The following is an 18,810-nucleotide window of genomic DNA, read 5'->3' as shown; positions in this document are numbered from 1 at the left end:
GGCGGGCAGGTGGGAGGCAGCCGGGGCACGGCATTCCTCCATTTCCACGGTGCGGAGCGGAGCGGAACCCACCCAGCAGCAGCGCCCCGCCCGGTCCGGCGGCGCCAGGTGCCGAACGGCGCGGCCGAGGGGACGGTCCTGCCCCGTCTCACCTGCGGGAATGTAATCGAGTTGTGAACTGGCGGGGACGCCCCACCGCCTTCTCTTTGCGTGTCGGCCTCAGGCCCCGTAGCCTGCTTGAAGGTCACGGAAACCCCACGCCACCGCACACCTGCACAGAAGGAATAAAGAAGCAGGAGCCCAAGTGGTACCTCTGTACGGCTGCTGACCTGTGACAGGATGGATACTGGCTCTGGCATAGTTAATTTTGTGCTTAGGATCCCTCCAAGAAACTGTCTTTAGGAAGCTAGCTGCATTCCTTACTATTCCGTTATAAATTCATTATTTTCCGTCTTGCTTGAGAAGTGTGTCTGGTTAATAAAAATCATCTGCTGTAGTCTTCATTCATGACCACAGAACCCAAAGAATATGTTTTCATTTCCCTTGGAGTGCTTTCCTGCACTACATAAACATGGAAGAGCAGCTCTATTGCATTAGAGGGTGATGCAATATGTTATGCCTAATACAGTTAAAAAAAGACAAGCCATTAAGAAAAGCTTAACAGAAGAAAATCACTGTCTGATCTAATTTCAATGACAGCATTGACCATAAAACATTTTGGTGAATGCCTTTAAAAAATTACCATAAACACAAATGCACATCTTCAAGCTATTGTCTATATTATGCAGTGAGCAGAGATAAATACATTATAGGCACAATACATCAAAGCATTATCAAGGTTGCAGTTAGATGACACAGTTTCTGTGTCTGCTATCTAAAGCAGAAGCATGCTGTCTTATGCTTCCAGTGAGGCTACACAAATAATGGAAAGAACCAAAATGAAATAGCTCACAGAAGCCCCCAGGTTACTTCAACACGAGGATTAGTCCAAGAAGGATTTGGGCAGATTTCACTGTTTCATTTTTGCACTACTTCCTACAGCTACTCATCTTAAGCAGGAGTTAATTTCTTGGCAAAGTTTTTCTGAAAAAACACAAAAGAGTTTTGGGAAAAAAAACAAACCAAACACCAAAACACAACAAACTGCATCAAATTCTGAGGCATTGGACATGGCAGTGTGCCTTACGAATTTCTGAACTCCTCTCATCTCTCATAGGGAAATTCCTTAAATAGCTGTTAGAGGTGAAGAGATACTGAAAACATAAGTTTGTATCTCTTCAGAAGAGGACAGAAAAAGCCAATACAAATGGTTCTCAGCTGGCCTCCTTGACCTTCTTAATCCTTTGACATCTCCAATTGTTTTATAGAATCTTCCCTAGCAGCGATACCTCAAAATAAAGAACTGAAAATGACTGACTGGGAATAAAAAAAATAGCAGTACAAGCTGAAATGACATATACAGAAAACAATTTCATTGACTTCTTGCAGGCAATTTGCCTTGTATACCTCTTTCATTTGTACACATTCCTCTGACTTCAAAGAGCAAAATTTCCTCCTGAATTAGCCCTTGCTATTGACTAAGAGCAAATTGAAATCTTATAACAAAAATCAACTCAATTAAATGCTTCAGCCTCATCAGAAAGGGTAACCACAGGAAGTCAACCAGGAGCACAGGAAACCTGTATACAGTTTCCTCGATGTTGACTCCAGAGGCTTTCGTAATGCACATACTGAATTCCACAACTGAACATTTTTATCACAGGATTTCTAACCTTCTTATTTAAAAGAACAGCAACAATATTTACAACCTAAGTGCATAGCAAGCAATAACAGATGGGAAGAAACAAACAGATGGGTGAACACAAGGTAACAGCAAGATGTTTACGATCAGCTTAATAAACAGCTGCCACAAGTAGATGACCATCATCAGTTCTCCTTTCAGTTGCTCCCTGCCTATCATACAAGTAAGGGTCCTCCTAAACCACACAATAGTTCTCTGGACTTTTACTTCTTGACTCAACAGTACTGTGCACTGAGGTGTCCAAAGTTCACCATCATTATTCAAGTGGATGCAGCAGGATTAGAGTCATTCATCACAAAAGTCACTGGAAACTGCAGAAGTAATTCCAAATTATTCATGATGCCTATGAAAGTATCAGCCACCACTTTTAGCCACAGCCAGTGAACAGCAACAAAAATTCTCTTGCACGTCATTTGCCCAAATTTAGTCTGGACATTAACACAGACCAGAGATGGTTATATGCTAGAATATGAGCTGGGGAAGCAGAGATGCAGGCATATATTCCCTTCCTAACTGATCAGTGCTAGCTAAATTTACTTAGTTTAAAATGGTTATTGTTCTTTGCTGTCTGTCCTGAATGTTATAGTGACAGCAAGGAAAACAAAACTATTTCTTGCTTCATCCATTCCATTTTAAAACAGATGTCTACATGGGATGTGGATATGATTTTCTTCTGTCTTGTGGAAAAATAACTTCCACGGAGCCCAGGACAGAGAGCAAGGGGACTGCCAACATCTCTGGTTATGAAGACAGATTTATTTACTTTCTGTATTTTTTTTAAATCCTTCATAATACAATTAAAACCTTCCTATCAGCCCAACTGTGTCCAAAATGCATGCAATGTTTTTTAATGTATAACACAAAATAATAATCTTTATCCTGGCCTGTGCCACTGAAAATTAATACAGTCTTTCTGCTTTTGTCAATAGTTTTTATTTCTCCTGAAAGTTTCCTAAGAATAATATCTTCAAACATCTCTGTTGCTGTGTTTAAAATAGGACCACAGAGAAATGACTGCTACCGTGTGCTGTTTGCTTAATATCAACAAATTATACATGTGCTCCATTCCAATAGCTAATACCTGCATAAAATAAATTACTTTCATTGCTGTTATAGTTCCAGACTCTATAGGTTCAAACTTAATTTTCTATTACATTTATGGGGCTTAATAAAACATGGTGGCTTAGCTCACCAGAATATAAAATCTTTGACCAGTGTAACAGAAACACTTAACACGTTTGTGTCTCTTGTTCCTAACTTCCCTGTAACTAGCTGCTCTGTCAGAATGCCTTTTTTTACCTACTCAGTGTCCTTGAAGCTTACCCCAAGGATTAATTTTCACACAACACTCTAAGATGAAACTGCAGGCAGTCAACTAGGAGCTACAGCTGCCTCAACCTCCCACACGGTCCACACTTGCCTAATTAAATATTCATCACTCCAGAATGCTGCAGTGTCAAACAGGAGCAACTTCCCAGCCTGACCTTCCTTAGCCAGCCAGAGGTTTGTGCTGGAGAGTAAACAAGACTGAGACTTACTTGCCGAAACATAACCTGGCATAATGCAGTTTTCATGTTGCACATTAAGTTGTGTGCATGCACTGTAAAATTCTCACTGCAGAAACCAGAGTGCTATCTTGTAGTGTTCAATATATATTGAATACCTGTGTGCAAAGCCGCATGGGCAGCATTATCAATATACTTCCTGCAGAACACTAAAATATTTTCTTCCTTATTATACAGATCCTGTTTTAGATATATGGTCTATCTTACAACCTGAAAAGATAGTACTGCTGAGTATTCTCAAATAATTCAAAAAAGATTAAGATATGCTACTATGAAATTATGTAAGGTTTTTTGGTGGCTTTGGACTCCTATCTTATTTTCACATATGTCATTCATAAGAGAGTTGGGTTTTGCCTCCAAGACAACAGTTATTATAATTCATTTTAGTTGTACCAGATTCTGCAATATTTATACCTATAGTTAATGGAAGAGAAAGCTGAACTGAAAAAATCAGAAGGAATCAACCTCCCTGCTATAGAAACCTTAGCTGTAATAGTCTATATGTTCCATAAATCTTCTGAGATTTGATATAACTAAAGCATATCCATATCCTGTCCATACGAAATAAAAATACTGTAAAGCTTGCATTTTGACCCCAACACCTACATTAATCTGTTAAACAGAAAAATATCAGAAATTGGCTGCAAACACCTTTCATTTATGCATACTAGGTATGCAGCGTTCTTAGAGAATAGAATAGGCATTGCATCAAATCAGCTATGAGAATTTTTAAGTATAGTTACTATGTACAACTTAGGTCAGTAAGTAAAAATATTCATAAGACCTATGCTTTCATCACATATATGTAGTGACATCTATGTATGTATAAATATGAAATAAACATATAGTTTTTAAAAAGGTTGACTTCATAGCTTCAGTAATTTATTCAGTCGTCTATTGTAATTTCTTTGAGCACAAGTTTTCCCATAAATTATCAAAACTTAGGTTTCATCGTCACAGTCAAGGGCTTCCCTACAGTTTTTTGGGGATTTTCTTTTCCCTTGCATTTTTGGTAGGCATGGATTGATGCCCGAACTAACCTAAAAATTAAGATTGAAAGTTTCATATCTTTAGGCCTTCACATCCTTAATCTGACATGAATTGCAATGTATTTGAGTGAATATATTGCAGTTACTACCTCATAGAGGAGAAGGACAGAACCAGATGCTACAGCCCAAACAGTTCTACAACCTACATCTTGGATGAAGCAATTTTGAAACAACTGTCCTTCATCCAAAATTTGATTATGTTAATTTTTACATATGAAATACCCGTATTGAGAGCAATTTAAATTATCACGCTGCTAGGCTTGTGGTCTGTCTTTGCCCTCCTAGCAGGTTTCTGCAGATAAGGAGAAGAAAAAGTTTATCAGCATTCCTGTGGAATCCTTCAATAATGCCTTTTTGGGAACACAAGCAGTTACTAGTCTACTCCACATTTTCCAGAACAGATGTTATTGTAATACTGACCTATAGATCCTCTTCCCATATAATAGAGTTGATGAGCTCTCATTTAACTCTGACATACAGAAAAATAATTTTAAATAGACTTAGAATTGATCTGATCATATCTATGGTTTGATAAACCTGAGCTGAACCTTGCTCATGAGTAATAGGAAAGGTTTATATATGCTCAAAACTCTACCACTCCAAACTGAATAACAATTTTTCGATTCTACATGCTTATTTTCCTCACAAGCAAATAAAAAACACATTCCAAAAATTGTTTTATCATAACCTCCAGTCAACTGGAAATTCATCTAGGCTACGTGATACAGACTAAGCCTGAAAAAGCTACCCAGTGTGTGCTTCAGGCAGGAAATGTTCATCAAGGATATGAATCAGAGGGTATCACACCCATTAAGCATTGCTGGACCTGTAAAGGAAATATCTGAGTCTGCATTAGGGTCTTCAAATTTCATGTTTCATGCAGTGGGTAGATTTTGATTGCCTCATTCAATATCTGGGCAGTATCGTAATTTGTTTTCCTATCTCCTACCACATATTCTTCTGCAGCCATATATATATATGACCATTTCTCTGGAAAGTATGGCCACAATGTACTTGGGGCTTCAAGCAAACCTCTCTCATGTGTCCTTTTTACACCACTTTAAATCAGTCCCTAAGGACCAGAGATGGAAGGAGAGAGAATCAAAGTAAATCTTAGAGATTAAAAGCAGGGGAAGGGAGCAACCAGGGTATTCAATATCAATGTGACCCACAGGCATCAGTGAAAGACAGAATTTTTTGATTCCCATCTGGAAACACTCAGTGGCAGGGCAAGTACTTGGGACCATGTGCTTGAGACCTCAGGAAACTAGAAATTGAGTATGAAATCATTGCAGTCTCCTAGCAACAACAGTCTAAGATGTGATCAAATAAAGGCCTTAAACATAAACACAAAACATTTTCCAACTCTACAGCCTAAGGAAGTGAAGCAGTTTTATTATGAACTCAGCTCCTATAAAGTAAGAATTCAGTGATAACGATAATAACCTGTATATGGTGTAGGTGAGCAAAGGAAAACTTCATTAGTTGTCTGTAAAAAAATTTCTAACCCTGAAGCCTAGAACAAGAAGTTAACTGCAAGGCTGGTAATGAGCATTACTCCCAACTTGATAGATCAGTCCAAAGAACAATAATTTTGATATAATACACACATATTACATAATCAGCACTGATACTCAGGAACTTACACGGAAGAATACCACTGCTTGTATCTCTCATTGTGAGGACAAGAAATACTTCTAGAAGAAACCAACTCCTGAACACTAGAAGAATAATGGTAAACTTTATAGGGTCTTATATGGTGGATATGATTATTGCTTCTGTTTAAGCCCTGCAGAAATTTCCTGATTCACACTGCTCTGTGTGCCTTGATATAGATTTTCAGTCACCAAATAGAAATCATGTCTTATATTACATAAATTATGATTTCGGACTTTTCCCCATCAGAACAGGGCAGCTATCTCTACTGTAGAAACTGTATTAAAAATGGGAGATAAGCTCTTCAGTCAAAAAAAAAAAAAAAAAGCCATTAGAGTTATCTTATGTCCAAAGAATGAGACTGAGGGGAAAAAAAATAAAAAACCCCAATAACCTTCTATGATTTCCAATCCACAGGTAACTTGTCAGGTATAAATATCTTAATTGCAAATATGCCCTTAGCATTTTTGTTAAATAAAGGATTTATGGCATGTCATACTGTTTTCATTCATGTCTTGATTAAACTAACCTCAAGTTTCTTTTGATTCAATAATGAAATTTTATCCTACATTACTTTATATTATCATTAACTAGAGTCCTTCATATGATGCATCAGACAGAATTCAGATTAGTCACATTTTAATAGCTTACCTCTTTTGTTTTCCACCTAATTAAAGAAAAAAAAAGGATGGTGATAAGTGGGTAATAGATGTTTTAAAACAGTTGATTTTTTTCTGAAGGCAAAGCATTTCTGAAAAAACCCACAGGATTTTCTCACATCTTTAGTATATATTGATTTGGCTTCCCCAGAACTATTCCTTCTTTAAAGACACAAACCAAGGGGGGGAAAAACCCCATATGAGTGGTTTGTGTGACTCTGCCTTGAAAGTGGTTTATAGAAGTAGAATAGTATCAATAGGAGGACAGCCTATTTCACAACATCCTACAGTCTCAGGGAAAATTACAGTACTATGTAGTGAAGGATAATAACCCAAGCAAAATTACTCCTGAATGTCTCTAGTCATTAAGGCGTTGTACTATGAGATCTTACATCAATATGAACTGTTAGTATTCCTGCACTTAGAATAAAAACTTTTCTTTAATTCTGTTTATACTATTAATATTTTAAATAACCTAAAAATAAGTTCATGGCTTTGTAAACATATAGATCAGGTATAGATGTATGACATGTTCCCTTCCTTGTCCATAGCAAGATTTCATGCATAACACCTTGTCTTACCACAAGAATCTGTTTGCAGTTTGCTTTCCTGCTTGTGACTTTTTACAAAAAGTTGTTCTCATGGTTTAACCACTTTCATCATACAGGGGCAGTGTCAACTTCTGAACTTGTGCAGCAGTATGAAAACAATTTCCCAGAACTGCACTAACTCTGACCTTGCAGTTCACACCAGTCACCAGAGAACGGATACTTGTCCACAGACAAGAAGCAAATCAATTTTTACTTTAAATCATGCAAGATATTCCTATGCCTGAAGTAGTTAAGGTGTCTGAATTGAGGGAAACACACAGTTTCTACATCACTCCTTAGTTCTTAAAAGGTAAATTACTGGGCTGGGCCCTCCTCTGCCTCATGCTGAACCTCCTGTTCTGTTTTTTCTTCCACAATACAGACTTTCAGAACCACTCCAATTCCTTGCAACACAGAGCTAGTTTACTTCTGATGACATGCTCAGACTTCACTTACTTCTCCAAAAAGGAGTCAAAAAAGAAAACATCTTTATCTGGTCCTTTACTAGATAATCTAGTGCACAGTCATTACCGTCTGATACCAAAAATAAAATAAAATTTAAAAAAAGTCTGGTTTGCCAGGAGCAATTGCTCTTCCTTTTTCCAGCAGTTCTTTATTTAAAAAGAAGGTGATCAAATTTTCATGATCATCTTTTGTTAGCTTAAACCAAGTGCAAAAATTCCTCCTGTCATTTCCCTTGGGTTTGAAGGGTATCAGCAATGTTATCCATTTTAAATGGCGCAAAGATTTTGGTGGTGAAAATTCAGATATTTAGTTTTTAAAAAGAGACAAAAAAAGTTGTAACAAAAATGGTACAGAAAACAAAGGCCTAAGTAATTAAATAATTATGGCCAAGACATTTTTCCAGCAAAAAAGTTAAGAACCCTTTGGAAAGCAGCACTGAACCCTCAGTGTTTTCCTAGAGATTTTATTTTGTTCTATATATGAAACACTTGCTCTATGCTGCATTTAAGGCTGGGGAGGAAGGTCAAAGCCAAGCATGATTATTAGTTCTTTTAAACACGTGCAGAATCTGGGAACTCAATTCTAACAAGAGACACTTCTGAGAAAACCCAGGATTACATGAATAATCCACACTGAACAAAAGGTGATTTTTAAAAGAGCTGAGACTGTATGTCTAAGGCTGGTAGAAGAGAACGCACTGAAATACTTTTTCCAGAAACGTTCTTATGCTGCCTTGGCTATCAGAAAGTGAACATAGGGATAAGGCTTTAAAAATTCAATTAAACTACAGCAGATGTCTGTTGCATTAAAAAAAAAAAAACAAAAAAACCCCCAAACCACAACCCTCCCCCCAAAAAAACCAAAATAAACAAAACCAAAACAAAAACCCCAACAAAGAGATCATGCCAGCTTCAAAAGAACAGAATTGAAGTTCAGGGCAAACATCATTTACTGACATTGCATAAATGTATACGTAAAAATTACTTCAAGTTTTTACTTAACCTTAACCCTAACCCTTTCCAGATATCAAAGCTAGGGGTGGGAAGAACCAACCACCAAAAAAAGGTTCTACAAGACTGTGACTAATACAGAAATGAAATTCCAAGTCTTAGGAATTTAAAAATTGGGTGCAAAAGAGAGTAAGAAGTTCATCAAACAAGACAAGAATGAGGATTGCTTTGAAAGAAATGGGTTGATCTTAATTCTTATTGTGCTTTCAGTCTAGCCTATGGAGAAGCAAAGACACTCATGTTGTTCAAGGTATTCCTACTTTAGTCTCATTTTTCTAATCTGCAATAAATACAATTTTATTTAAGCGTATACTCTAGCAAATCTTACATATATATTTTTCTAAAATTGAGGAGAACTTGAAAACTAAGCAAGAATGCTTATGTGTAAGCTTTGTAAAATTACATTTCAGCCTGTGATGAAACTGAGGAATAGAGAGATGATGACAAGTGAAGACACATTGGACACAGACTCCTAAGCCAAGTCTCTGAATACAATGTCACAAGAAACAGCTCATAAAGAGAAAACAAGAGATAAATATTCATGCCGTAATTAGTTTAACATTGCAGGTCCAAGACTTTTTTTTCCTGAGCATTCTAAGTTATAATCCTATTTCAGATTTCTTTTAAATTAATCTGTCATAGTTCACAATTTATATTAGCTCAAGTAGATTATCTCTTCCCTCAGGATCCCATTCCTACTGAGAACAACAGATGCCTTCAGTGTTCTTTTATGTTTGTGTCTCTCCTAGTGCAAATATTCCCATATTTTTAGGGGAAGTATATAAAGTCAGAAAATGGAATTATGTCCCAAGAGACATTCTGAGTATTAAATTCAAAATAAAATATTAGAATAAAATATTTAATGGCTGAAGGGAAAACCCTTGTTTGGTAAAACCTCTGGGACTTGCTAGCTATCCTTGATACTCATATTTCCCAGAGCTGCTACATGATGTGAAAAACCTTTATATTGATAACCTACCAAAGTATTCTTTTTTTGTTCACCACAAGTAAAAATCAGTATCAACAGGTTCCTGAGAAACATTTGACAAAGTACCATATCCTGATATAACAATCCCCTTTACAATTTCCATGTGCTCTTATCTCCACAATGCATTGTTACTCACCATTCCACCTGAGTCTGATATTCCTTTCTACCTCTGTAATATATCAGAACAGAAATTTACTGGCAATCTGATATATTCTATCTACTCATCCAGATTTCCACTTACCACCAATTTAATCCCATACTCCAGACTTTCTTCAGCATTGCAGACTTTCCTCATCTTCTGAGCCCTCTCCAGCACAGTGAACCTTGTTGATTTTCAGTTCTCACCATCTAATCATTTCAGTGCCTCTCCTGAAGCAATATTACAAGCCTTTCCAGAACATTTTATTCACAGATAACAAGTATCCTGATGCAGTATATTACTCTTTGATGTATGTGTAGGGTTTTTTTGGCAGCAACCAAAAATTTGCTAGTAATCTGATAACCTACTTTGGTCAATTTTTACAAAACACTAGAGAGTACACACAATTTACAGAGTAGAACAATGTCCTATACTTGAGAACATGGGCACAATTAACAGATTACTCTGCTTGTATATTCCTATATGTACACTGTGTACATCCCTTTAGCATATGGATGGAGAAAGCAGAGGGGTGTGCATTCTGGATATTGGCTTCATTGGGACAGAGAATGACCAAAAATCCAGTTCATGCAAAACTGATTTTGTGACTAGAGATCCAAGCCAAGACCGAAAAGGGAAGCTTACAGGGAAATGGAGTTTCAGTTCCTTCCTAGCCATACAGGAATTCATTAGTACAAGGAGAGACAAAGTTACTTAAATCAACCATAACCTTCCACAAACCTCAACGTACATCATATCTTAAAGATCATTTCTTGAATAAGCATGGGTATTTATGCATTACCAGTGCTCTCTGCAAGCTTCTTTCCCTCTGGGGAATTTTCTGGTAGAAATATTAAGTTCAGAGATAATTTGTACCTCCATCCTTCCTTTGACATTTACAACAGTTTAGAAATGCATTTGCTCTTCAAGGATATTTTCATCTATTAAAGAATATTTATGAGTGCTGCTTCAAAGAAAACCACTGGAATCAGATTTCAAGCAAAAAAAAAAATAGAGTGAAGATTTACATTTTCAACTGTTTATAAACTAACTCCTAGCAAGACAAAAAGTGAAACCTAAAATGTATTAAAAACTTGGGTTAAAAAAGGCACTAGTGCACAAATTATATTCTCTTATCTGTTCAGTGTTTCAGTGTTTCATAACTCATCTCATGGCTGGGCTTCACGAACAAAGATTTGGGGAGGGCTCTACCCACAGTTGTTACAAGCATGCTGGTGGCTAAATAGGCCAATACGAGACAGGCACGTCCGGTTGCAAAAGGCACAGCAGAAAGACTCCTTAGGTGGTATATTCTGCAAGGCACAATTCTTTCTGCGTTGTCTTTTCTCCTCAAGAGTGATCCTGCGTGCTTTCTCAAAGGCATCAGCAGCGTTATAGATGGTGTGTCTCCAGGCCTCCCAATTGGAGGCCAGAGTAGACCAGTTATGTTGATCAATATGGCCAAGGCTGAGATGTTGTTTCAGGGAGTCCTTGTATCTTCTCTTTGGAGTTCTTCTCTTGCGGCAGCCGGTGGCAAGTTCACCATAAAGCAAGATGGATCTGAATCATGGGTCATCTACTGCCACCCCCTGCGACTCCTAGAACGCTTCCATCAACACTGTCTCCATACAATCCTAAACATCCACTGGTCAGATTATGTGACCAATACATCTGTTCTAGAACAAGCAGCAATCACAAGTATTGAGGCCATGTTGCTGAGAACACAGCTGCGCTGGGCAGGACACGTCTTCAGGATGAAGGACCACCGCCTCCCTAAGATTTTGTTTTATAACACAGTACACCTAAAGAACACATAAAAAGCTTAAGATAGTACTACATTTTAAGTGGAAAGAATTTAGTCTGCAAAGCAGTTAAATTGAAGATGACTAAAAGAAACACAGCCAGCAGGTCAAAGGAGATGATTCTCCCCCTCTACTCTGCTCTTGTGAGAGCCCACCCAGAGTACTGCATCCAGTTCTGGTGTCCCAAACATAGGAAGGACATGGAACTGTTGAAGCAAGTCCAGAGAAGGGCAGCAAAGTTGATAAGAAGACTGGTGCACCTCTCTTACGAAGACAGGCTGAGAAAGTTGGGGTTGTTCAGCCTGGAGAAGAGAATATTGCGTGGAGACCCCATTGCAACCTTCCAGTATCTGAAGGGGGCCTACAGGGAAGCTGGAGAGGGACTTTTCATCAGGAACTGTAGTGATAGGACAAGGAGTAATGGATAGAAATTTAAACGGGGGAAATTTAGGTTAGATACTAGGAAGAAATTTTTTCTGGGAAGGGGAAGAGACACTGGAACAGGCTGCCCAGGCAGGCTGTGGATGCCTCAACCCTGGCAGTGTTCCAGGCCAGGCTGGATAAGGCCTTGAGCAACCTGGTGTAGTGGGACGTGTCCCTGCACTTGGTGAGAGGGGTTGGGACAAAATGATCTTTATTGTCCATCCCAATCCCTTAACATTCTACGATTCTATGACTTTGTGAAGCAAAGATACTATGTGATTTCACAAAAGCCTCAGAACTGATTGAAAGGGTTTATAAATGTGGCCATTCCTTTAGATCACCATAGCATACACCTCCAGAGTATAACTACCTTTTAAAAATGCTAAATTCAATAGAGTTCATACCCTGTAAGTCAGGATAACATCTGAAATTTTGTTTTATAGGGGATACAGGGTTGCCTACAGACTCCCAAGCCTCAGAAAACAGATGGATCACCTGATGATAGCATCCAAAAATTCTACTTCATTCGCTTCAGTTCTTCTTACAAAAATCCCCATACCATTGATACACTGGCTCTGAGATGTTAGCTGCAACTGTTTGTTGCAGACAAGTGAACATTCAGTATTAAAAGGATAGGTTTAAGTTTTCAAGAAAGAGTAGGGAAATTATTTTTATTTAAAAACTAGAGCCCAATCTTGCTATTGTTAGAAGTATCACACTGCACTTACTTTTTTCCCCTCAAAAAATAATTGCACAAACCCCCCCAACTTTCCATGCAAGACTGCACTTGTTAGAAGTTTGGGCAGAAAAATCAGGCTCCTAAAAACACCATCTGTGCATATATGCACATACCTCCTTCAAAAACAATCAGAAATTTCAGATGTTCAGCTTTTTTTTTTTTTTTTGTAAAGGAAAGGAAAATCCAACAAATGCTTCTGTACACTTGTAGATACTTATATAAGGGTTTAAGAGTTGAATACAAAGCACTCATTTTGAGAGCTTTGATAAGGAGTTTTCTGGAGAATAACAAGACAAATACATGAATTACTAAAATGGGAATCACACTTATCTAACTATTCCTAGTGAAGCTTAGAAACCAATGAAGAAGAAAAGAGCATATTTGGCTTACTTAGTTCACTTGGAAATGCAACATTTGTGTCATGAAACTCAGCAGCTTTCTGAACAGTTGGTGCACTGACATTTTAATGCCAACCCCAAGAACACTGTTTCCAACAATGACATTTCTAGGGAAATTGTTACTAGTTTGCACATTCAGAGACAGGTACAATCAGTTGGTCCACAAGTACAGAATCACATTATTAATCAAAATAAAATTGAAAAATTGGTTTATTATAAAAGCCTTTGCCACAGATCTCTAGTGAATGATTATTCAGAACACTTTTTACTACAGCTCAGAAGACAACAGTATTTTGAATCAAACAAGACTTTGACATCATCAAATAAAAACAGCATTAAACATCACAAGTCTTCTTAATAATGACACCCTTTATTTATCAACATTAAAATTACATTTCCCCCAAAGAATGGTTAGTTCTCAGTATCATTACATAATATTTGCTTTGCTAAGATTTGAATTTAAGAAATTGCTGAAATGCCTTTATTTTTCATAAAATGTATTATGCTTTCATTTTTATAAACCGCGTTCTGTTCTTTTTAGTTTTGCAGTCATATATCTGTAATTGTTCCAAGTGCACTAAAAAGGCTTTGATTTCTCTTATGTAGCCCAATTATTTTCTTTGCAGCAATCAGAAATCCACTAAGTACTTTACAAGTAGAATGACTCAATAAAAATTAGAGAAATGAAAAAAACATACAGGACTCAGACACTGAAGAAAAAGATACATGAGGAAACTAATATACCTAGTATATTTTTTTTATTGGAATTTTTATTCAACGTGGAGTGGCTTACTCAGGTCTGAATCAATTTTCCAATATAGTCAAACTGATGTGGAAAGTCCTGGCAGTGCCAACTACAATGAGGGTTTAACCCTGTTTATTACCATGGGAGAAGAAATAGTATATTTCAGGTTACGGATGGCAAGAATCTGAACAATTTCTGTCAGTTTTGAGTGAATATCTACCACTCTTACTAATTAATTACAGTTTCTGGGTGTATTCCAGTGCACTGTGTTTTTCACTCATAAAAACAGGGGGAGAACTACCCAGTCTGAAGAATTTATGTTCTTGAAGAGTCAAAACCAGACAAATTGGATTTATTAAGAGAAAGCAAACAAGCACATAAGACCTAGTGAATTTAGACTTGTGCGTGATCAAATGAGGTCACGTATAAAAAACATTTGTAAAATCATAAGACCTTTGCTATGCCAGACAACCAAAGAGCCAGTATTTCCAAACTGCTGTTATGCCATTACCTGTGTCAGGTATTTGACCTATGAATTATTTTTAATAAGCATTATGCTCTCTCCAGCATCACAAGAAATTTTATAGAAAGCAAAATAAATCCAAGGTAAAAAACACTTACTAAAACCACAGAAACACTCCTGTATTCCAGAAAGAGGGAACTACAGACAGAATCCAGTAAATATATATGTATGGGATACTGATGAGTAATAAAAATAAACCATTTTCAGGGTGTCGCTATTGCCTCAACTTACAAAAGAAAGGAGTTCTCATGAGAAGTATTTTTCAGAATGTTTCAGCAAACTAAAGTTTTATGGCTCTAAAAATTAGTCTGTATGAGAGTTTATAAGATTTTACTAACATACAATTTGACTTTCAGAAAGCAAAAAACCCCCACAGTTCAAACAATATGGATGACATATTGGAAGGTTTGGCTTCTCTGGGCAATATCCATTTTTTAAATATTTTTCCTTTTCTTCTGCAAGACACAGAAATAACCAGACTATTTTAAAGATTAGATTTTGAATTCTCCTAGCGGTACCAAAATCAGGAAAAGTAATTTAATTTAAAAAATTATTTAGCTATAATTTTGTACTTACTCTCCATTTTTCTGTTTCTATATTACACAATATTTGCATTTTGAAGGCCAAATCTAAAATTTTTAGATCAAAAATCCCAGTATTGGCAGAGGTGATTTTGATCCCACAGGAGCTTCAGACAACATACACATGGCTATCAAGTTGTGTAGTTCTCATGCAAATAATCCAGAATTTAACTTCCCTTATGATAGTAAAGTTAAAATTACTGACAATGAAATTAATCCATCTCTCAGTACATAGGAAACTAAATTTCTAATGGCAACCTTAGTTTTTGAGAATATATTTTGAAGAAAATGAGTTGCCTGTAAAATGTTCTACTATTAACAAAAACAAACCCCAAATAGTTTGATTTTATCACCACACAATTAACTTACAGGAGAAAGCATATTTTTGGATACAACGTTAGCAAAGCTGTGGCTTTTAAGGAAATATGACTTGTGTAGTAAGTGTCACTCACTATCAGAGGTAGAGACTGTGACAAGCTCCAGGAAAGGGCACTGCTAAAGGCTTTTATTACTTTTTATGTACCATCACCCAACTGTTGTTAAGGAAATTCAATTACCATTTGAAGGGTCATTTGTCCAAATTATTCAGTGCTACAAAAGAAATCTGATGTGCAAACAATTTAGATAAGGAATCCTAGTGATCTAGAACCCAAATTTGTCTGCAGTTTGTCATTTGGATTCAACTTCTAAAGGTATTTGTTGCCCACAGAAAAAATAATTCCATTAAATGTACACTGACTACTACAGTAGCTGATGAAAATCAGACAGTAAGTTTTTATAGATCTTATAGTATCTGCCAGAAAAAAAAAATTGAAAGGTGAATACTGTACATTGCACTAATATTTATATTGGATGTTCCTTCATACTTGGACAAATAATTTTTCCACTTTAATTAGGTACATTTATATACATAGCTCTCTCTGTATATGTACACAGATACAAAAACACTCATAACAAATAATTTTTTGTAATAACTGTCCTGGTTATCAAGGCACTGCATATCTGCCCATAGCAAATAAATTCAATGCACATGCACAGAAGAAGTTTAAATTAATCTTTTGAGTTCAAGATCCCATCCTTCACCTAATTTCTTGCTTAAAAAGCTACAAGTGTGTAACATATTCTATATATAGATGCCTCTATAGGACTAAAAGCTCAGAACTGAAAGAAGGCAATAAATCAAGGGCATCACAGGACTTCTGTTTTCCACCATCCCTGTCTTCTTTGCTAACAACTCTTTTCAAAAGAGAAGCTATGACAGTAAAAAATCCCCTCAACAATTTTATGTCACCATGGGAAGACCCCTGAGCACACTGAACTCAGCAATAAAACCTCACCAGAAAGGGAGCAGTGAAGGCTTTGAGCAGGAAGTTTTAGAGGAGATGATCCCCCAAAAATCCTTTCAAGCCCAAATGATGTGCTGGCTTCTGGATGCTGATGAGGTGGCAACAGGAAAGAACATCAGCTAATTGCCCACGCACATGGAAATCCAAGTGCTGCACAGCGTGTCATTTCTTGTCTGTTTTCCAACTAATTTCTGTTTTGTCATTAATACAATAATTTAGAGATCAGCTCCTCTGATCTTTATTTCTATTGAGGGTCCTCATATGTTCACATTCAAGCATATTCTTAAGTGAACAGAAGAATCTAAATCTGAGAAACTGATCATATTTGCAATAAGGACATAAATTACTCCAACACTTGGATGATGAAAATAAGCTGAATATCTAAAGAAATTCAAGTTTAGTTTTAAAGAAGACTTAAAAATCACTTTTAGAGTAAAATAAGTGTAAAGTGCAGTTTTTCTTTTACAAAAAGTTTTACTATAAAAACATTGAAAATAAAGTGTTCAAGTCTAAAAGTTTAAGTCTTAATTAGTGAACTCAGAGTATCCTGGATATGCCATCTGTTTTACAGGAGCAAATGTTGGAGAAAAAGCATTAAGTAAAATCCAAATATTTTTATCAAAGCCTAATATCGACCCACAAGTAGGATATTTATCCATAGAATTTTTTTCTGACATTTCTCAATACTAAAACACAAGAAAGAAATTATCAGTGATCCTAAGGAGTCAGGCAGAATTGTAGCAAAGTGATAATCAGTCTTAAAAAGAACTACACTTATTATTAGATTCTGAAGAGTATAATTAGAGTTATAAAGAATCTGTATTTGCTTACATGTCAGTGCTATCATATTCTAATTTAGAAATAAATAGAGCTTGTAAGAGGAATATTGTAATGTTAAAAAGGTATTGGCAAAGTATTAGACAAAGAAATGGCTGCTTTCAGAAATAGGCTTTTAATACTAAAATATGCTATGCTAAATGTTTCTGCCAAGATTAAGAAAAAATCTGGGAAAGATTTCTTGATCAAAAGCCATTTTTAATTTTACCAAAAAATGCATATATCTGCAAAGAATTGCATTGATACCTACAGCACTGTGCCTGCAACATATTTGTTAAGCTGAAGGACACAGAGGTTTCAGTTTGACAGGAGCTGTCTGCGTGTTTGGGTTGAAAGGGCAAATTTGTTCAGCCAGAGAAAACACAGAGGATGAGAGACTGAGGAGTTGTGTGTTACTATGACATTTGCAAAACGATGGCCAAGCAAGTCTCACTGGCACTAGTTTTTCATGTTTTGTCAGTGAACTGACAAGGTAGCTATGTCACTTTACCCACAGTGTACTCAGCAAACACACTGATGGAGAGAAAGCTTAGCATCTCCAGGCCACTTCCCTAATATGTGAGTCAAAGCATATATCCTACCAAAATGGATCTTTCTGTAACACAGGCATAAATTCAACCTTGTCTCACAGGGGTGTTGTGAGTATTAATCATCCCATAATATGACTTAGGCCCTTCCAGAAGCACCACTAGTTCGAAATTTTACAGGCAGTTAGTAATTGTATACATTAGTAACAAAACCTATTTAAACCATTTTCTTCATATATGAAAATAAATTTAAGAAGAAAATAAGATCTTTCTTCATTTCAAAATGTGTCAATAATTTATCCTTTCCTTATAACCAGTCATAAACTGAACTTATTTTCCTATTTTAAATTGGAAAAAAAGATCACTGCACATCACTTTTTTTTCTAAATTGGTATGTCTACACTCACAGCTATCTCTGCATTTGATAACATAATGCAAACAAAATTTGTTCTGGTAGTAAACACCTCTTTAGTAGTTAAACTTACTCTATAATACTCTAGGGATAAAGATGGCAGAAGAACATGAACTTTTTTTTTTGGTGCCTTTTTAAAATAGATTACATTCCTAGACACTTATTCCTGTTTTCTAACGATAACAAAACATTGGTTTACATGTTGATTTGTTCTATTCAATATTTTAATTTCACTGTTCCTTCCTGGTTTTTCTCTTTTTAGTTACAATGTGCTTTAAATTACATCCAAATCACACAGATGATTACACATAAGCATTCCTTATGGATTTTACTGTGGTTCCAGATACGCTCAACATATATCAGCATCATATTTCCTGTCCTGCATGTGATAATATCATAAGCATCTCTTCTGGACCACAGAATATATGGCAGCTACGTCAGTCAGTAAGAAAGTCTGTTGATCCAGGGCACCAGTCTCAACAGTGTCAGCATTTCAGCTAACCTCAACTTCTACTGGAAAACACAGCTTTTGTCATCACTTTAACAGTTTAATAG

At 36.4% G+C, this 18,810-nt stretch overlaps 1 protein-coding gene across 4 annotated transcripts in view; it reads right to left on the bottom strand.

The window, feature by feature from the left end:
- The window catches only part of KCNIP4 (potassium voltage-gated channel interacting protein 4), a 413,215-nt gene that overhangs the window by 313,650 nt on the left and 80,755 nt on the right, over positions 1-18,810 (bottom strand). The window lies entirely within an intron of this gene.

The sequence above is a fragment of the Lepidothrix coronata genome, unplaced genomic scaffold (assembly GCF_001604755.1).
Source record: "Lepidothrix coronata isolate B3197 unplaced genomic scaffold, Lepidothrix_coronata-1.0 Scaffold0, whole genome shotgun sequence".
NCBI lineage: Eukaryota > Metazoa > Chordata > Aves > Passeriformes > Pipridae > Lepidothrix > Lepidothrix coronata.
Note: the sequence above shows the minus strand (reverse complement) of the source record. Positions and strands in the feature narration are given on the sequence as shown.